Here is a 15,747-nt window from a genome sequence, read left to right on the forward strand (position 1 = left end):
AGCGTATCTCGCGTGGCCAAAACATCTCCCGCTTGGGTACCACATGCTTGACCAGACATATGTTGACCTGCCATGCAGTTCGTTGGCAAGCGTATCTAAAAGACCCACACCAAAGAACAAAGAGGACCTCTGCTTGCTCCTCATCAGCTGAGATTTCCAACCCCACTAGACCTTCAGTCCTCTCTGAGACCTGCACTGAGAGGAATGAAGGTGTAGAATTAGGTGTGTCACAGCCACGTACTTGTGGGCAATCTGATTTTGGTACACCGACGTCAGATTGTACCAGGCAAATTTCCCTGCCCCAGCTGCTGCACCGCCGAAAGAAGTTTGCTCCCAGCCATCCACATGCCCAACGGTTGAATGCTAGCTTGGCAAAATTGCTAGCACTTCAACTGCTGCCTTTTCAGTTGGTAGACTCTGCCCCCTTCCGTGAGTTTGTGGAATGTGCGGTTCCTCAGTGGCAGGTACCCAAACGCCACTTTTTCTCACGGAAGGCGATTCCGGCTCTCTACCAGCATGTGGAAGGCAATGTCCATGCCTCGCTGGACAGGGCGGTCAGCGGTAAGGTGCATATTACCGCTGACTCATGGTCCAGCAGGCATGGACAGGGACGTTACCTAAGTTTCACGCCGCATTGGGTGACTCTGCTGGCAGCTGGGAAGGATGCAGGACAAGGTGCAGTAGTGTTGGAGGTTGTTCCGCCACCACGCCTCCAAAATGCTAATGATTGTGACACACCTCTCTCCTCCACCCCCTCCTCTTCTTCTTCCTCCATGGCCTCTTCCTCGGAACCAGCAGTGATCCGTAGTCGTTCAAGGGGCTACGCAAGTACGCAGGCCAAAAGATGCCATGCGGTGCTTGAGCTGGTGTGCTTGGGGGACAGGAGCCACACTGGGGCAGAGGTTCTGTCAGCTCTGCAGGGGCAGGTTCAGAGGTGGTTGACGCCACGCCAACTTAAGGCAGGAATGGTGGTTTGCGACAATGGCACCAACCTCCTCTCTGCCCTCCGACAGGGACAAATGACCCATGTGCCCTGTTTGGCTCACGTCCTTAACTTGGTGGTGCAGCGGTTCTTGGGCAGGTACCCGGGCTTACAGGATGTCCTGAGGCAGGCCAGGAAAGTCTGTGTGCATTTCCGCCGGTCATATAATGCCAGTGCTCGGCTGACGGACCTCCAAAAGGAGTTTAACCTGCCCAAGAACCGCCTAATCTGTGACATGCCCACCAGGTGGAACTCAACGTTGGCCATGCTGCAGCGGCTGCACACGCAGCAGAGGGCCATCAATGAGTACCTGTGCGACTATGGCACCAGGACAGGGTCAGGGGAGCTTGTTTTTTTTTCCCCACGCCAGTGGGCCATGATCAGGGATGCATGCACTGTCCTGTCACCATTTGAGGAGGCCACGAGGATGGTGAGCAGTGACAGTGCATGCATCAGTGACACTGTCCCCCTTGTCCACCTGTTGGAGCACACGCTGCATGGAATAATGGACAGGGCACTTGAGGCAGAACAGAGGCAGGAAGAGGAGGACTTCCTTAGCTCTCAAGGCCCCCTTTATCCAGACAGTGTTCCTGCGTGCCCGCCGATCACACAGGAAGAGGACGAGGAGGAAGAGGAGGAGGAGGAGGAGGAAGATTGTGTCAGTATGGAGGTGGAGCCTGGCACTCAGCATCAGCAGCAGTCTTTAAGGGATCAGTCCCAAGAAACACATGGACTTGTACGTGGCTGGGAGGAGGTGGCTGCGGACCATGTCGTCCTTAGTGACCCAGAGGACTCCGGACCGAATGCCTCAGCAAACCTACGCTGCATGGCCTCCCTGATCCTGCAAAGCCTGCATAAGGATCCTCGTATTCGTGGTATCAAGGAGAAGGACCAATACTGGCTGGCAACCCTCCTTGATCCACGTTACAAGGGTAAGGTTGCAGACCTTATCTTGCCATCGCAGAGGGAGCAGAGGATGAAACATCTTCGGGAGGCCTTGCAGAAAGGTCTGTGCAACGCGTTCCCAGAGACTGGGAGGTTACAAACTCCTGTTTCTGGACAATGTGTTGCTGAGGTTTCGGTCAGTCAAAGAAGGAGCGGTGGAGAAGGTGGCCGTCTGACCGATGCGTTCAGACAATTTTTTGGTCCGCAGCCCCAAGGTATGATCGGTTCCAGCAACCATCGCCAGCGTCTGTTTTACATGGTGCAGGAATACCTAGGGGCAAGATCAGACTTGGACACCTTTCCCACCGAAAATCCTCTGGGTTACTGGGTCTTGAGGATGGATCACTGGCCAGAGCTTGCACAGTATGCAATTGAGCTACTGGCCTGTCCTGCATCCAGCGTTCTTTCGGAACGCACATTCAGTGCTGCTGGAGGCGTGGTAACCGATCACAGGGTGCGTCTGTCCACTGACTCGGTCGATCGACTGACCTTCATAAAAATGAATGAGTCTTGGATCACCACCAGCTACCAAGCACCTGATGCTGATGTAACCGAATAATTTTTTTTGAAATCTCAGATCCCTTCAAAGACTGCCTATGCTGATGCTGAGTGACTATCCCTGAGTAATTATCCTCTTCCTCCTCAATCATCACGCTGATAGCTTGTAAGAACATTTTTGGTTCTGGGTGCCACCACCAGTGCCTAAGGCACAATTTTTCAGCCCCTGTTTAACAGGGGCGTGTAATTACGATTTTTGATGTAATACTTTGCAGCAGGGCTCGTTCCTGCATTCCAACTAGAGTGTCTGTGAGGGGTTGCAGTGTTGTGGCACCAGCACCAGTGCCTAAGGCCCAATTTTTCAGCCCTTGTTTAACAGGGGCGTGTAATTACAATTTTTGATGCAATACTTTGCAGCAGGGCTCGTTCCTGCATTCCAACTAGAGTGTCTGTGAGGGGTTGCAGTGTTGTGGCACCAGCACCAGTGCCTAAGGCCTAATTTTTCAGCTCCTGTTCAACAGGGGCATGTAATTACAATTCTTGATCTAATATTTCACAGCAGAGCCCTGTGAGGGCTTACAGTGTTGTGGCCACAGCAACACCTAAGGCCCAAATTTCTGCTGAGTATATAGGGCAGGACCCTACTTTCAAACAACTAACTTACAAACGACTCCTACTTGCAAACGGAAGGAGACAACAGGAAGTGAGAATAAATCTACCCCTAGGAAGGGAAATTCTCTCCTGTAAGAGTTAATATGGGAAAAACATTTCTCCTTTCCACTGATGCTTTCCAATCCATTGGGACAAAAAGTGAGGTGAAATCTTCTGAAGAGGTGGAAAGACAGCAAAACAAATGTCACAGGGGTGATAACCCTTCCCTATGTTTTCCAAAAAGCTTAAAAAAGATTTTTTGGCTGGAGCTAAACACATTAAAAATGTACCCGTTCAAAATTACAAAGAGATTCTACTTAACAACAAACCTACAGCCTGTATACTGCTGTTCAGAGTATATAGGGCCTGGTGGCCCCACACCTTTCCTTATTTTAATTTGGGTGCGGGGTTCCCCTTAATATCCATACAAGACCCAAAGGGCCTGGTAATGGACTGGGGGGTACCCATGCCGTTTGTCTCACTGATTTTCATCCATATTGCCAGGACCCGACATTACATTAAACCCGCAAGCAGTTTTAAATGAGATTTTTTCCTTTAAAAATGACATTTGGTGCAGGGACTGTTCTAAACACGGGAAACACGCGTCACTTTACAGGCATACTATAGACACCCCTCAGGTACGATATTTAAAGGAATATTTCACTTTTTTTTTTTACTTTAAGCATCATTAAAATCACTGCTCCCGAAAAAACGGCCGTTTTTAAAAGTTTTTTTTGCATTGATACATGTCCCCTGGGGTAGGACCCGGGTCCCCAAACCCTTTTTAGGACAATACCATGCAAATTAGCCTTTAAAATGAGCACTTTTGATTTTGAACGTTCGAGTCCCATAGACGTCAATGGGGTTCTAACGTTCGTGCGAACTTTCGGTCCGTTCTGGTGCGAACGAACCGGGGGGTGTTCGGCTCATCCCTACTGCAGAGGCACTGGGCAAGGCTGCAAAGGCACTGGGCAAGGCTACAGAGGCACTGGGCAAGGCTGAAGAGACGCTGGGCAAGGTTGCAGAGACACTGGGCAAGGCTGCAAAGGCACTGGGCAAGGCTGCAGAGACACTGGGCAAGGCTGCAAAGGCACTGGGCAAGGTTGCAGAGACACTGGGCAAGGCTGCAAAGGCCCTGGGCAAGGCTGCAAAGACACTGGGCAAGGCTGCAGATGGACACTCATAAGGCTGCATTGATGGGCATTTAAATGTAAGTTTTTCCTTAAACTTCTCTCCTAAACTTGGGGTGCGTGTTATATGCCGATAAATACGGTAATTTTCTAGCAAACAAAAAAAATGGTTTTAACTTGTAAACAACAAGGGTCAGATATAGTCTTGGTCCAGAAGTGGTTAATTGAAAATATTCAATCTGTATACCTCACCTGGCACTTTATAGAATATTATTATTGATGAATGCACATGTTTACACCTTTACATGTATATATGGATGAGTTTCCTTTTTTGAACTTATAGCACTTTTTTCTCATCAGTGTATGAGCTCTATATGATTCTGATTATTTGAATACAGATACTCGTCGTTTAACGACCATTCGGACTTACGACCAGCTCTCCCCCTCTAACGTCGCCTATATACATCATTGTATTGTACAGTACAGAATTTTCCTGTTTGATCTGTACTTATGCAAATTAAAACAACGTCATTGAGTTGCAGTTTTATATTTAGACCTTTTTTCACAGTGCAATACAGTACAGTAGTTAAGAATGCTTAAAATATTGATTTACTTGTGATTCCTCGTTTAACAACCAATTTGTTTAATGACCTGGTCGTTGGAACAGAACCTGGTGGTTAAGTGAGGAGTACCTGTATATGCTTGTTTGAGTATATTCACAGAGCAACACTATTTTTTTTTTTATGGTTATGTTTTAGTATTGGGATGTGCAATACAATGAGTGCAGCTGTTTATTAATCATTCATCACTGATTTTAGATCACAACACATAGCGCAGATTATTTTCTTTGTTTAGTAGTATTTGTATATTGGTGGCATAAAGACTTGAGTCTAATAATGAGAAAATATAAAACAACAGTAGAAACATTTGCAAACTTTCATAAAATATTACAGTAAAAATGAAGATAAACCATTTTATTTTCTCTTTGTTGGGTTATACAGAGAGAGCAAAGATGATAAAACAAAACTTACTGATCACAAAAAGAATAGGCTCTACGTGAGCCAGATTCATCAAAATAGGGTTTCCTCAAATTTTTCTCATACTTGCTCCTCAAGTGAGCAGAAATTAATCCTCCGATAATGAAATCTCCCTCTTGGTAATATTTATACTCAAACACTGACTTTACCATATTCATTCTACAACCAGGCGCTGAGCCCTGGGTCAGTACTACTCCATAGTAGGTGATGGGAAGGAGGAGTATCAGCAGGTAACAGACACAGAACACCGGAGAACAATTCATGTCACACAGCAAATCTTCTCAGTCACCGGCAGCTCTGCTCAGGAGGAGACGCAATCACCGGAGCTTTATACACATCAACTGCGACTGATTTACACTACAGAACAAAGAAGGGAATAATAGTAACTTCAGTCTAAAAATATAAAATATATTATAAAGTGTAACTGAGCTAATAATGTTAGTTTATTCTTTTAATTCATATTCAGCACACTTTTAGTCATTCAGAATTATATTTCTTCATTTCCGAGATATAGTTCCTAAAAAAATATATATTTTTCTGATAAAATTATATTTTCATATTGCAGGACAAAAAGTGAAAATCCAATAGGAATGAATGAGTCAGGGTGTGGCCTGACTGAAGACCCAAAAGGCCACTTAGACCTGGAGCTCCGGCCAACAGAGGGATTGTCTTCTACTCCAGCCGAGACCCAGGCAGGTATACATATGTGGAAATCATCCCGCAGCTGAGGGGACCAGGGCATGCAGCTTAGCCACCAAAATCCAGAGATCTTCCCCACCCAGCCCTCTAACATGGTGGCATCACTGGCAACTTCCACATATACACAGAACCAGAATACAGCTGTGCCAGCTAGAGGTTCACCTCCTTCATCGTTCCCTGCCTCCAAGCACTCTCCTAGCCTGAGCGACCTGCACAGCATGGCGGCTGACATAAAGGACACCCTATTTCAGCAGCTATTGTGGACCTCCGCCATGACATACAAGGCATAGCAGATAGGGTACATGAAGTTTTTTTGATGACCACACACCAGGAAGCTCACATACATAAGCTCTTTACTGTCCTGGATGCTCATATCCTGCAACTGCGGGATCTTCATAGACATCTAGAAGACCTAGATAACCATGGGCATCACAACAATCTCGTCCTCCCAGAAACATTGGAACAAGATCAACTGCGGCAAGCTGTCATGGCCATCTTCAGTAATCTTTTAGACAGACGTTGCTGCTTTTGCTTCAAAGAAGATCTCCTCAGTAAGGATGAGCCAAACACCCCCCCCCCCGGTTCGGTTCGCACCAGAACTTGTGAACAGACCAAAACTTCGCACGAACGTTAGAACCCCATTGAAGGCTATGGGACTTGAACGTTCTAAATCAAAAGTGCTCATTTTAAAGGCTAATTTGCATGGTATTGTCCTAAAAAGTGTTTGGGGACCCGGGTCCTGCCCCAGGGGACATGTATCAATGCAAAACAAAGTTTAAAAAATGGCCGTTTTTTCGGGAGCAGTGATTTTAATAATGCTTAAAGTCAAACAATAAAAGTGTAATATTCCTTTAAATTTCGTACCTGGGGGGTGTCTATAGTATGCCTGTAAAGGGGCGCATGTTTCCCGTGTTTAGAACTTACAGCAAAATGACATTTCAAAGGAAAAAAGTCATTTAAAAGTCATTTTGAGTAGCCCCCCAAAGCACCCTGTCCCCATGTTGATGAGGACACGGGCCTCATCCCCACAACCCTGGCCCGGTGGTTGTGGGGGTCTGCGGGCAGGGGGCTTATCGGAATCTGGAAGCCCCCTTTAACAAGGGGACCCCCAGATCCCGGCCCTCCCCCCCTGTGTGAAATGGTAAGGAGGTACAAAAGTACCCCTACCATTTCACAAAAAAAATGTCAAAAATGTTAAAAATGACAAGAGACAGTTTTTGACAATTCCTTTATTTAAATGCTTCTTCTTTCTTCTATTTTCTAGCTTCCTTCGGTTTCTTCCTCCATCTTCTTCTTCTTCCGGTTCTTGTTCTTCTGGTTCTTCTTGTTCTTCTGGTTCTTCATCCAGTCTTCTCGTCCGGCATCTTCCTCAGCAGCGCAGTCTTCACTTCATCTTCTTTCCTCGGGCCACTCCGTATCCACGATTGGATGGGAGGCTCCCGCTGTGTGACGCTTCTCCTCTTCTGACAGTTCTTAAATAACGGAGGGCGGGTGACCACGCCCCCTCTGACGCAGTACGGGTGACCCCGCCCCCTCTGACGCACGGGGACTTCCCTGTGGCATTCCCCGTGACATCAGAGGGGGGCGGGATCACCCGCCCTGCGTCAGAGGGGGCGGGGTCACCCGCCCTGCGTCAGAGGGGGCGGGGTCACCCGCCCTCCGTTATTTAAGAACTGTCAGAAGAGGAGAAGCGTCACACAGCGGGAGCCTCCCATCCAATCGTGGATGCGGAGCTGCCCGAGGAAAGAAGATGAAGTGAAGACGGCGCTACTGAGGAAGATGCCGGATGAGAAGACCGGATGAAGAACCAGAAGAACAAGAAGAACCAGAAGAACAAGAACCAGAAGAAGAAGAAGATGGAGGAAGAAACTGAAGGAAGATAGAAGATAGAAGAAAGAAGATAGATGAAAGAAGAAAGAAAATAGAAGAAAGAAGAAGCATTTAAATAAAGGAATTGTCAAAAACTGTCTCTTGTCATTTTTAACATTTTTTACTTTTTTTTTGTGAAATGGTAGGGGTACCTTTGTACCCCCTTAACATTTCACACAGGGGGAGGGCCGGGATCTGAGGGTCCCCTTGTTAAAGGGGGCTTCCAGATTCCGATAAGCCCCCTGCCCGCAGACCCCCACAACCACCGGGCAAGAGTTGTGGGGATGAGGCCCTTGTCCCCATCAACATGGGGACAAGGTGTTTTGGGGGGCTACCCCCAAAGCACCCTCCCAATGTTAAGGGCATGTGGCCTGGTATGGTTCAGGAGGGGGGGCGTTCTCTCGTCCCGCCTCTTTTCCTGCGGCCTGCCAGGTTGCGGGCTCGGATAAGGGTCTGGTATGGATTTTTGGGGGTACCCCACACCATTTTTTTTTAAATTTTGGCGCGGGGTTCCCCTTAAAATCCATACCATACCTGAAGGGTCTGGTATAGATTTTGAGGGGGACCCCACGCCAATTTTTTTTTAAATTTTGGCCGGGGTTCCCCTTAATATCCATACCAGATCTGAAGGGCCTGGTATGGAATTTATGGGGACCCCCACGTCATTTTTTTTTAAATTTTGGTTCGGGGTTCCGATGTGGGGAATTCCCATGCAGTTTTTATCAACGAACTTTTATGTGTATTGTCGGGCCGACAATTCAGTATAAACGCGAGTAGTTTTAAATGACTTTTTTCCTTTGAAATGTCATTTTGCTGTCAGACTGTTCTAAACACTGGAAACATGCACCCCTTTACAGGCATACTATAGACACCCCCCAGGTACGAAATTTAAAGGGATATCACACTTTTATTGTTTGACTTTAAGCATTATTAAAATCACTGCTCCCGAAAAAACGGCCGTTTTTAAAACTTTTTTTTGCATTGGTACATGTCCCCTGGGGCAGGACCCGGGTCCCCAAACACTTTTTATGACAATACCATGCATATAAGCCTTTAAAATTAGCACTTTTGATTTCTCCCATAGACTTTTAAAGGGTGTTCCGCAGCATTCGAATTTGCCGCGAACACCCCAAATTGTTCGCTGTTCAGCGAACTGGTGAACAGCCGTACTGCATCAGAGGGGGCTTGGTCACCCGCCCTCTGGTATTTAAGAACTGTCAGAAGAGGAGAAGCGTAAGCGAAACTCATCCCTACTCCTCAGGAAAGCACGTAATCAGATCCAACTCTCTTATGAGAATGCTGACATAAAGATCTAACAGGCTTTATCCCCCATGACTCTGCAACACTGAAAAGATCTCTGACCCCTGCTAGATATTCTACAGGCTTGAGGAATCCAATTACACATGGAAATTCCCCTTCGGCCTGTCTGCCTCTGTAGCAGGCTGCACGGACCTCTTGAGAGTCCAGGAGGACCTTTCCCATTTCTGCAAATGCCTGGATATTCCTCTAAACCAGGTTCCATAACAGTACAGCGAATACTACTCGGTCCCATTCACAAGATCTCTTCATCTTGATGACCAGGTGGATGTGCAATTCCCAAAACAACAATGCTGTAGGTTTTCTCACCCTAGCCCACCACCCCCATATCCACACAGAGTATACCAGGATCACAGTCCTACTGCTTCTCCAGTCCACCGGTGACCAAGAAAGAATTCTTAAGGCTCCCGAATACAGGAGGAATCTGAGAACAGATAGGTTTGTCTAACCCTGGGCCACAAGTTTTCTGCTATATTGCTAACCCCTCTTTTATTTGTTGATGATTTTAATGAATTATTTGATGAAGTGAAGTTTCTTATACTCCCTCAGCCTCTATTTCCCTTACTGTTGTGTCTCAAAGATGTATTCTGTTGCAGGAGGGCTTTTTACGGGGCATTCAATCTCCTTACTGTTGCTATAACTTTATCTTTTTGCTTACCTGACAAATTCCTAGATTACCCACTTGCCTACTGGGTACTTTTACTCCCTTCCTAACCAGAGTTGGGCCCTCCAGGGCCAGGCTGGAGTCACTTGATCACTGCATGGTAGGCCGCAGCCCTCTCTCTCAGCAGCAGAGAAGTGCTCACACCATCAGACCCGGGGAAGAGAGAGCACGGGGCGGATCTGTCAGGCCTTTTGTAGTCCCTCCCAGAGGTCTGTTCATGCTTCAGTATGATCTATGGGATGTGAAGTCTAAGGGTAATATCACAACATGCGAATAGCTAATCCAAAAGACTACTAATCCCACAATCCTTCCCGTTTGGCTCACTGATATGATGACAATTACTAGGGGAACACTGAAATAGATGGAGACTACAGGGGGTTGTCTGCATAGTAAAGTAACAGCAATCCACTGTTGCTACATCCTCCCCCCACTTGAAAGTCTTTGGTCCCCGAAGACAGAACACAACCTGTGAAATCACTTTATTGTACCACAAGAAAAGTGAACTGTTATTTTACAAACCAAAAGCTGCAACAGTGAACAATTGACCTAGAAAAGGGTTTTCTAACAATAAACTATATACATAATCACACACATAGGTTGGACTTGATGGACTTGTGTCTTTTTTCAACCTCACCTACTATGTAACTATGTAACATTATCAGGCAGGGTCATATCATTTTGGTGGCAGGCCAGTAGTAAATTAGTGGCCCACCCAGTAGTGTCAGGAGGCGGATCAAGGTCATTCTCTATCAAAGGTTGGATAAAGGAGGCAAGTGCTTGACTAGAATGTTGAGCGGTAGTAATAAGCTCATCCGAATTTTCCCCAAAGGTATCATAAGTCAGTCTTTTAGGAGGGCAGATCTTCTGTCTCAACCTAGAATAGATACTTTCCAATGGCTCCGGCTCACGATTTGTTCCCCAAAAACTACATATGGGTTCTGGCTCAGGTTCTGGCTCCTCCAGGGTTTCAGGAACATTATCACTTTCTATTTCATTATTAGGAGGAGCAGGAGTTTCCACAGCATCTGACGCCTCTAAATGGTCATTTGACTCCATCTTAACTTCCTCACTCTCTCTCGCAGGGATGTGCACAGGCACTTCAACTTCAGACAGCAGAAGTTTGGTCTTTCTCCAGGGGGACGTTTCATTACTGTTTTCTCAAGGAACTTGAGAAATGGTAGGGTCGTCCTCAGATGAGGGAACCCATAGCCAATCAAGGGTTAGTTCTTCCTCATCACTCTCCTCCTCTTGAGGTATGTGTTCACGACCCCGAAAAATCCTCGATCTTAGCATAGGAGACTGATTGTTGGTTTCTAGTTTCTGAGCAAGGAGGTGGAACCACTCGAATAGCTTCAGATATAGGCAGCAAATGGTTTCGAAGCCAAGTTTTTAGGTGTCCAATCTTTCCTTCAGGGCAGATCTGATATACGGGAAGCCCAGGTAAGTGTTTGCAGATAATATAGGGCTGTAGAAGCCATCCATCAGCCAGCTTATGCTTTCCCGCCACCCCTAGGTTGTGCAACATTACCCGATATCCAGGTTGCAGGTCTTGAACCCTTAATAATAGATCAAAGTTTTTCTTGTTTCTCTGTTCCCTGGTGGTAGATGCTTCCTTAGCTTTCTCATAGGCAGTCTTTTAGTTTTTTCAAAGTGTGACGACGTACCCTCGGTGAGAGGCTTGAAATGCGTGATCTAATGACATTCCAAAAGACAGATCCACCGGAAAGCGAGCTTCCCTTCCAAACATCAATCAGTAATGGGAGTGCCCAGTACAGTAGAGTCATTCATTGTGCTATTGTAAGCATGAACCACTGCAGGGTGTTTCTTCTGCAAAAGGAAGGGTTCCTAGAATGTTCAACAGAGTACGGTTAAAACGCCCAGGTTGTGGGTCCCCTTGGGGATGGTAAGGAGTGGTTCTTGATTTTTGAAAATTCTAACGTTCACACAATCTTTGGATTAGCTTGCTCTCAAAGTCCTGACCTTAATCCCAATGTAGAAGCTGAGGCAGCCCATAACGGATGAAGAACTTCTCCACTAGGATCTTTGCTTCAGTACTAGCTTGCTGGTCCCTGGTTGGGAAAGCCTGAGCATAACGAGTAAAATGATCTGTCACGGCCAAACATTACTCCACCCGCTCAGGTCAGGTTCCAAACACAAAAATTCAATGCACACCAATTCTATTGGTCCCTGACTCTGTAGATGGCCCATTGGGGCTGCCCTGCCTGGCAAAGTCTTTCTTTGAATGCACCGAATGCAAGAGTGACAGTAGCTTTCTACTTCAGCCCTCATGGATGGCCAATAAAAGCAGTCCCTAACCAGCTTGAGGGTTCTATCTGGACCTAAATGGCCATGGACATCATGGAGAGCAGCCAAAACTACTAGTCGATGTTTCTCAGGGAGGAATAGTTGGCGAACACCCTCTGGTTCCTCAGATGGGCCTTTTCGGTATATAACTCCGTCTTCCAACCGCATTCGTTCCCATTCTTTATGTAATAATTTAGCTCCCTCAATGAAACTATTTAACAGCATCTGAGGATTCAGAACTGACAAGGACTTGTTTATAAGGTTGCCCGGTGGGTCCTCACGTTGATCTCTTCTCACATCCTCTCTATTCAGTGGAGGCAGTTCTTGACTACGCACTTGCGTAAAATCACAGTAGTATCTTGGTACTCCAGCGTGGGTGACCCCAACAGCTTGTTGCCCCCATATGCCTATTCTCTACTCCTTGGCATACCATCCCTCTAGAGGCAAATGAACCCAGCTCTTCTGACCAGTATCAGTGGCATAAGGTCATCAGCCTCTCGGTTTCCCACCGCTGGCCGGTATTTTTTATACTGAATTAAAACTCAGACAAGGCGACCAACCACCGAAGTCCAGTGGCAACTGCAGTCTGGCAGTAGACAGCAATTAAGTCAGAGGATTATTATCCATTTTCACCATGATTGTGGCTCCATATAGGTAGTCTCGTAGCTTGTGTACTACAGCCCACTTAAGAGCCAGGAACTCCAACTTGTGCACCGGATAATTCTTCTCAGGGGAGTGAGGCTTCCACTCACATAGACCACTGGGCAAAGCTTCCCTTCCGATACCTGATATAACATTCCCCCTAGCCCATCTCTGCTAGCATCCACACGTAGTTTGTAAGATTTGGAGGGATCAGCATTGGCCAACATGGGCGCTTCAATAAGGCTCCCGTTCAAACATTCAGAATGTCAGGGCTGTGCTCAGCCCTTCCTTCTCTGAGCTGGCTGCTCAGCTGTAGGCTAATTGTCAGCTCCTATCTCTCTGCAGTTACTCAGCTGTTGATGATATCCTGCTCATCAGTCCTGCCTACTTAAGCCGTTCACTCCATAGGAGCTCTGCCTTTGCATTGGTCAACATCACAGAAACTGAAATGCTCTGTGATCCTGCTCAAGACTTGCTTTGCTGACATCCCTTCTGGCTCCAGATCCTGTTTGCTGTTCCACTACATTGATCCCTGGCTTCTGGCTTGGCTGACTATCCGTTCCGGCTACTGAACTTTGGCTATGTTTTGACTATGTTTGTTCTTTTTACTTTTATTATTAAACAATTCTGGTTTAACTGTACTTCTGTTTCGGCCTGATTTCATGGTTTCTGACACAAAAGCCTTTTCACACTTCATTGTCCATTGCTCTCGAATAGACTCACGAGGCTTCCTTGAACCTCTGGTATGGGTCTTCTTCAAGTCCTCATCTGCCTGCTTTTGCAATAACTCATTTAGAGGTTTTGCAATCTGTGCAAAATTCTTTACAAACCTTTTATAGTAGGAGCAGAACCCCAAAAACAACCTCAATTCAGTGACAGTGCTTGGTCGAGGCCAGGAGGTAGCAGTTTCCAGCTTCTGAGGGTCCATGGCTACTTCCTCAGCTGAGACTACAGATTCGTGATAGGTGACTGAAGTCTGATAGAATTGACACTTCTCTAACGACAACTTCAGCTCTTCAGTGTGTAATCGTTGAAAGACTTTCTCCAATCGAGCTTCATGCTCATCCAACGTTTTTCCAAAAACGATTATGTCATCCAAGTATACAAGCACCTCTATTAAATTCATGTCAACCACTGTGTTCTCCATCAATCTCTGAAAGGTGGCGGAGGCCCCTGTTAACCCCTGTGGCATGTGGTTGAATTCAAAGAATCCTAAAGGGCTGATAAAGGCTGTCCTTCTATCTGTCATCTGGATGCATTGGTATCTGATAGTATCCACTCTTCAGATCCAGAACACTGAACAATTTAGCTCCTGACAGGCATTGCATGGCCTCTTCTATACGAGGAGTTATGTACTGATCTGGAATAGCCCTACTTCAATTCAGCCAACTGTTCCCGAAGGTCTTCCAGGTCATACAGAGGGATTCATCTAGCTCTTTCTCTGAAAGGCTTGTCTTCACTCAGCCAACTTCAGTGTTGGGCACTCTTGGCACAACTCACATCGAAGGCATCTTTGGAGAACATCTTATTTCATTGAGCTAGCTGAGCTTTGATCACCTCTTCCCATCTGGGAGACATATTAGGGCACTGGACAGTGGTCTCTTTCCCATTTTCACTCCAGATTAAGTCATCCTCCATCACTGGGGTTGTGGCACTCAATTGCCACAGTCTCCCTACCCCCTCGACGGGGGCCTTCTTTTCCTGCAACACACACTGAAAAGCCTGTCTCAGCAGAGGATGGATCTTCCCTACCGGAGTGCCCTCCAGGGCCAATGGCCCGAGTAATCTCCTCACAAGATTGGTGTTGGTGCCTATCAGCAAGAAATTGCGGCCTGCCCCAGGTGGTTGAGGACAGACAATAGCCAAAGTGTTGAAAGGAAGGATCAAATGTTATCTTGATAGGGATATATCCATAACATGGGCACTTCTGGGTACCTATACCCCAGATCTCCAACTCTTCAAGCTTACACAAAGGGATGTGTCTTAAGTGCTTGTTATAGAAGTCCAGATACAACAAGGTCACCTGAGCTCCTGTGTCCAGGAAAGTTTGAGTATAAAATACCTTCTACTTGTAACAAAACTATTGGAGAGACCCTACCAAATTCCTTGGCAGATTTCCAGCTGGTGACTTTATAGTCTGGGCCATGATCAGTTTCCTTGGTGGTGGTGGAGTCTGTTTAACAACTCGATCAGAAAGGTGTGCATTGATTTCCCGTGTCCGTCTTCCCTTCCCCAGGGGCCCATTTTTCTTTTTAACAGGCAAGGGAGGGGAAGGGGTAGCAGATGACTTCTTTTTTTCCCCTTTTCTTTGATTTCTTCCTAGCTCTGGAGCACAGTTTTCCTCAAATAGCTCCTTCACTGAGGTCCCCTGAAGCAGAGTTGGGCCCTCCGGGGGTCGAGCTGGGGTTACTCGATCACTCGATGGTAGGCCGCAGCCTTCTCTCTCAGCCGCAGAGAGGTGCTCACACCATCAGATCCAGGAAAGAGAGAGCGTGGGGTCGATCTGCCAGGCCTGTTGTAGTCCCTCCCAGTGGTCTGTTCGTGTTGCAGAAGGATCTCTGGGATGTGTAGTCCATGGATAATATCACAACATGCGAATAGCTAATCCAAAAGACTACTAGTCCCACAATCATTCTTGTTTGGCTCACTGATATGATGACAATTACTAGAGCCCAGCACTAGGGGAACACTGGAATAGATGGAGAATACAGGGGGTTGTCTGCATAGTAAAGTAACGGTAATCCACTGTTGCTACAGTACAATGTCATAACAGGTAATTTCTCGCACACGCACAGGCATACTTGCAACTACACCCCAAAACACATTCTGCTACTCCTGCTGAGTATGGAGATACCACATGTGTGAGACCTTTTCACAGCCTAGCTAGATAGAGAGGCCCAAAAAGCAACTATCACACTTTTGAAGGTCCTGAAGCACCAGGGCAATGGAAACGCCCACAAAATGACCCAATTTTGAGAAGTAAACACCCCAACATATATTCTATGTGGC

General features: G+C 46.6%; 2 long non-coding RNA genes across 4 annotated transcripts in view; one reads left to right on the forward strand and one right to left on the reverse strand.

Annotated features, from left to right (window-relative positions):
• LOC141126696 (uncharacterized) overlaps window positions 1-15,747 on the forward strand; it is an 885,136-nt gene that overhangs the window by 186,444 nt on the left and 682,945 nt on the right. The gene's annotated exons all lie outside the window — the stretch shown is intronic.
• LOC141126687 (uncharacterized) overlaps window positions 1-15,747 on the reverse strand; it is an 81,074-nt gene that overhangs the window by 58,260 nt on the left and 7,067 nt on the right. For 2 of the 3 annotated variants that reach the window (XR_012241422.1, XR_012241423.1), the window contains one exon: window positions 5,168-5,600. The exons of the other annotated variant lie outside the window; for it this stretch is intronic. This is a non-coding gene — a long non-coding RNA (uncharacterized lncRNA). Of the gene's footprint in view, window positions 1-5,167; window positions 5,601-15,747 lie in introns of those variants that run through there. 3 annotated transcript variants of the gene reach the window in all.

This window comes from Aquarana catesbeiana, linkage group LG02 (genome assembly GCF_042186555.1).
Source record: "Aquarana catesbeiana isolate 2022-GZ linkage group LG02, ASM4218655v1, whole genome shotgun sequence".
NCBI lineage: Eukaryota > Metazoa > Chordata > Amphibia > Anura > Ranidae > Aquarana > Aquarana catesbeiana.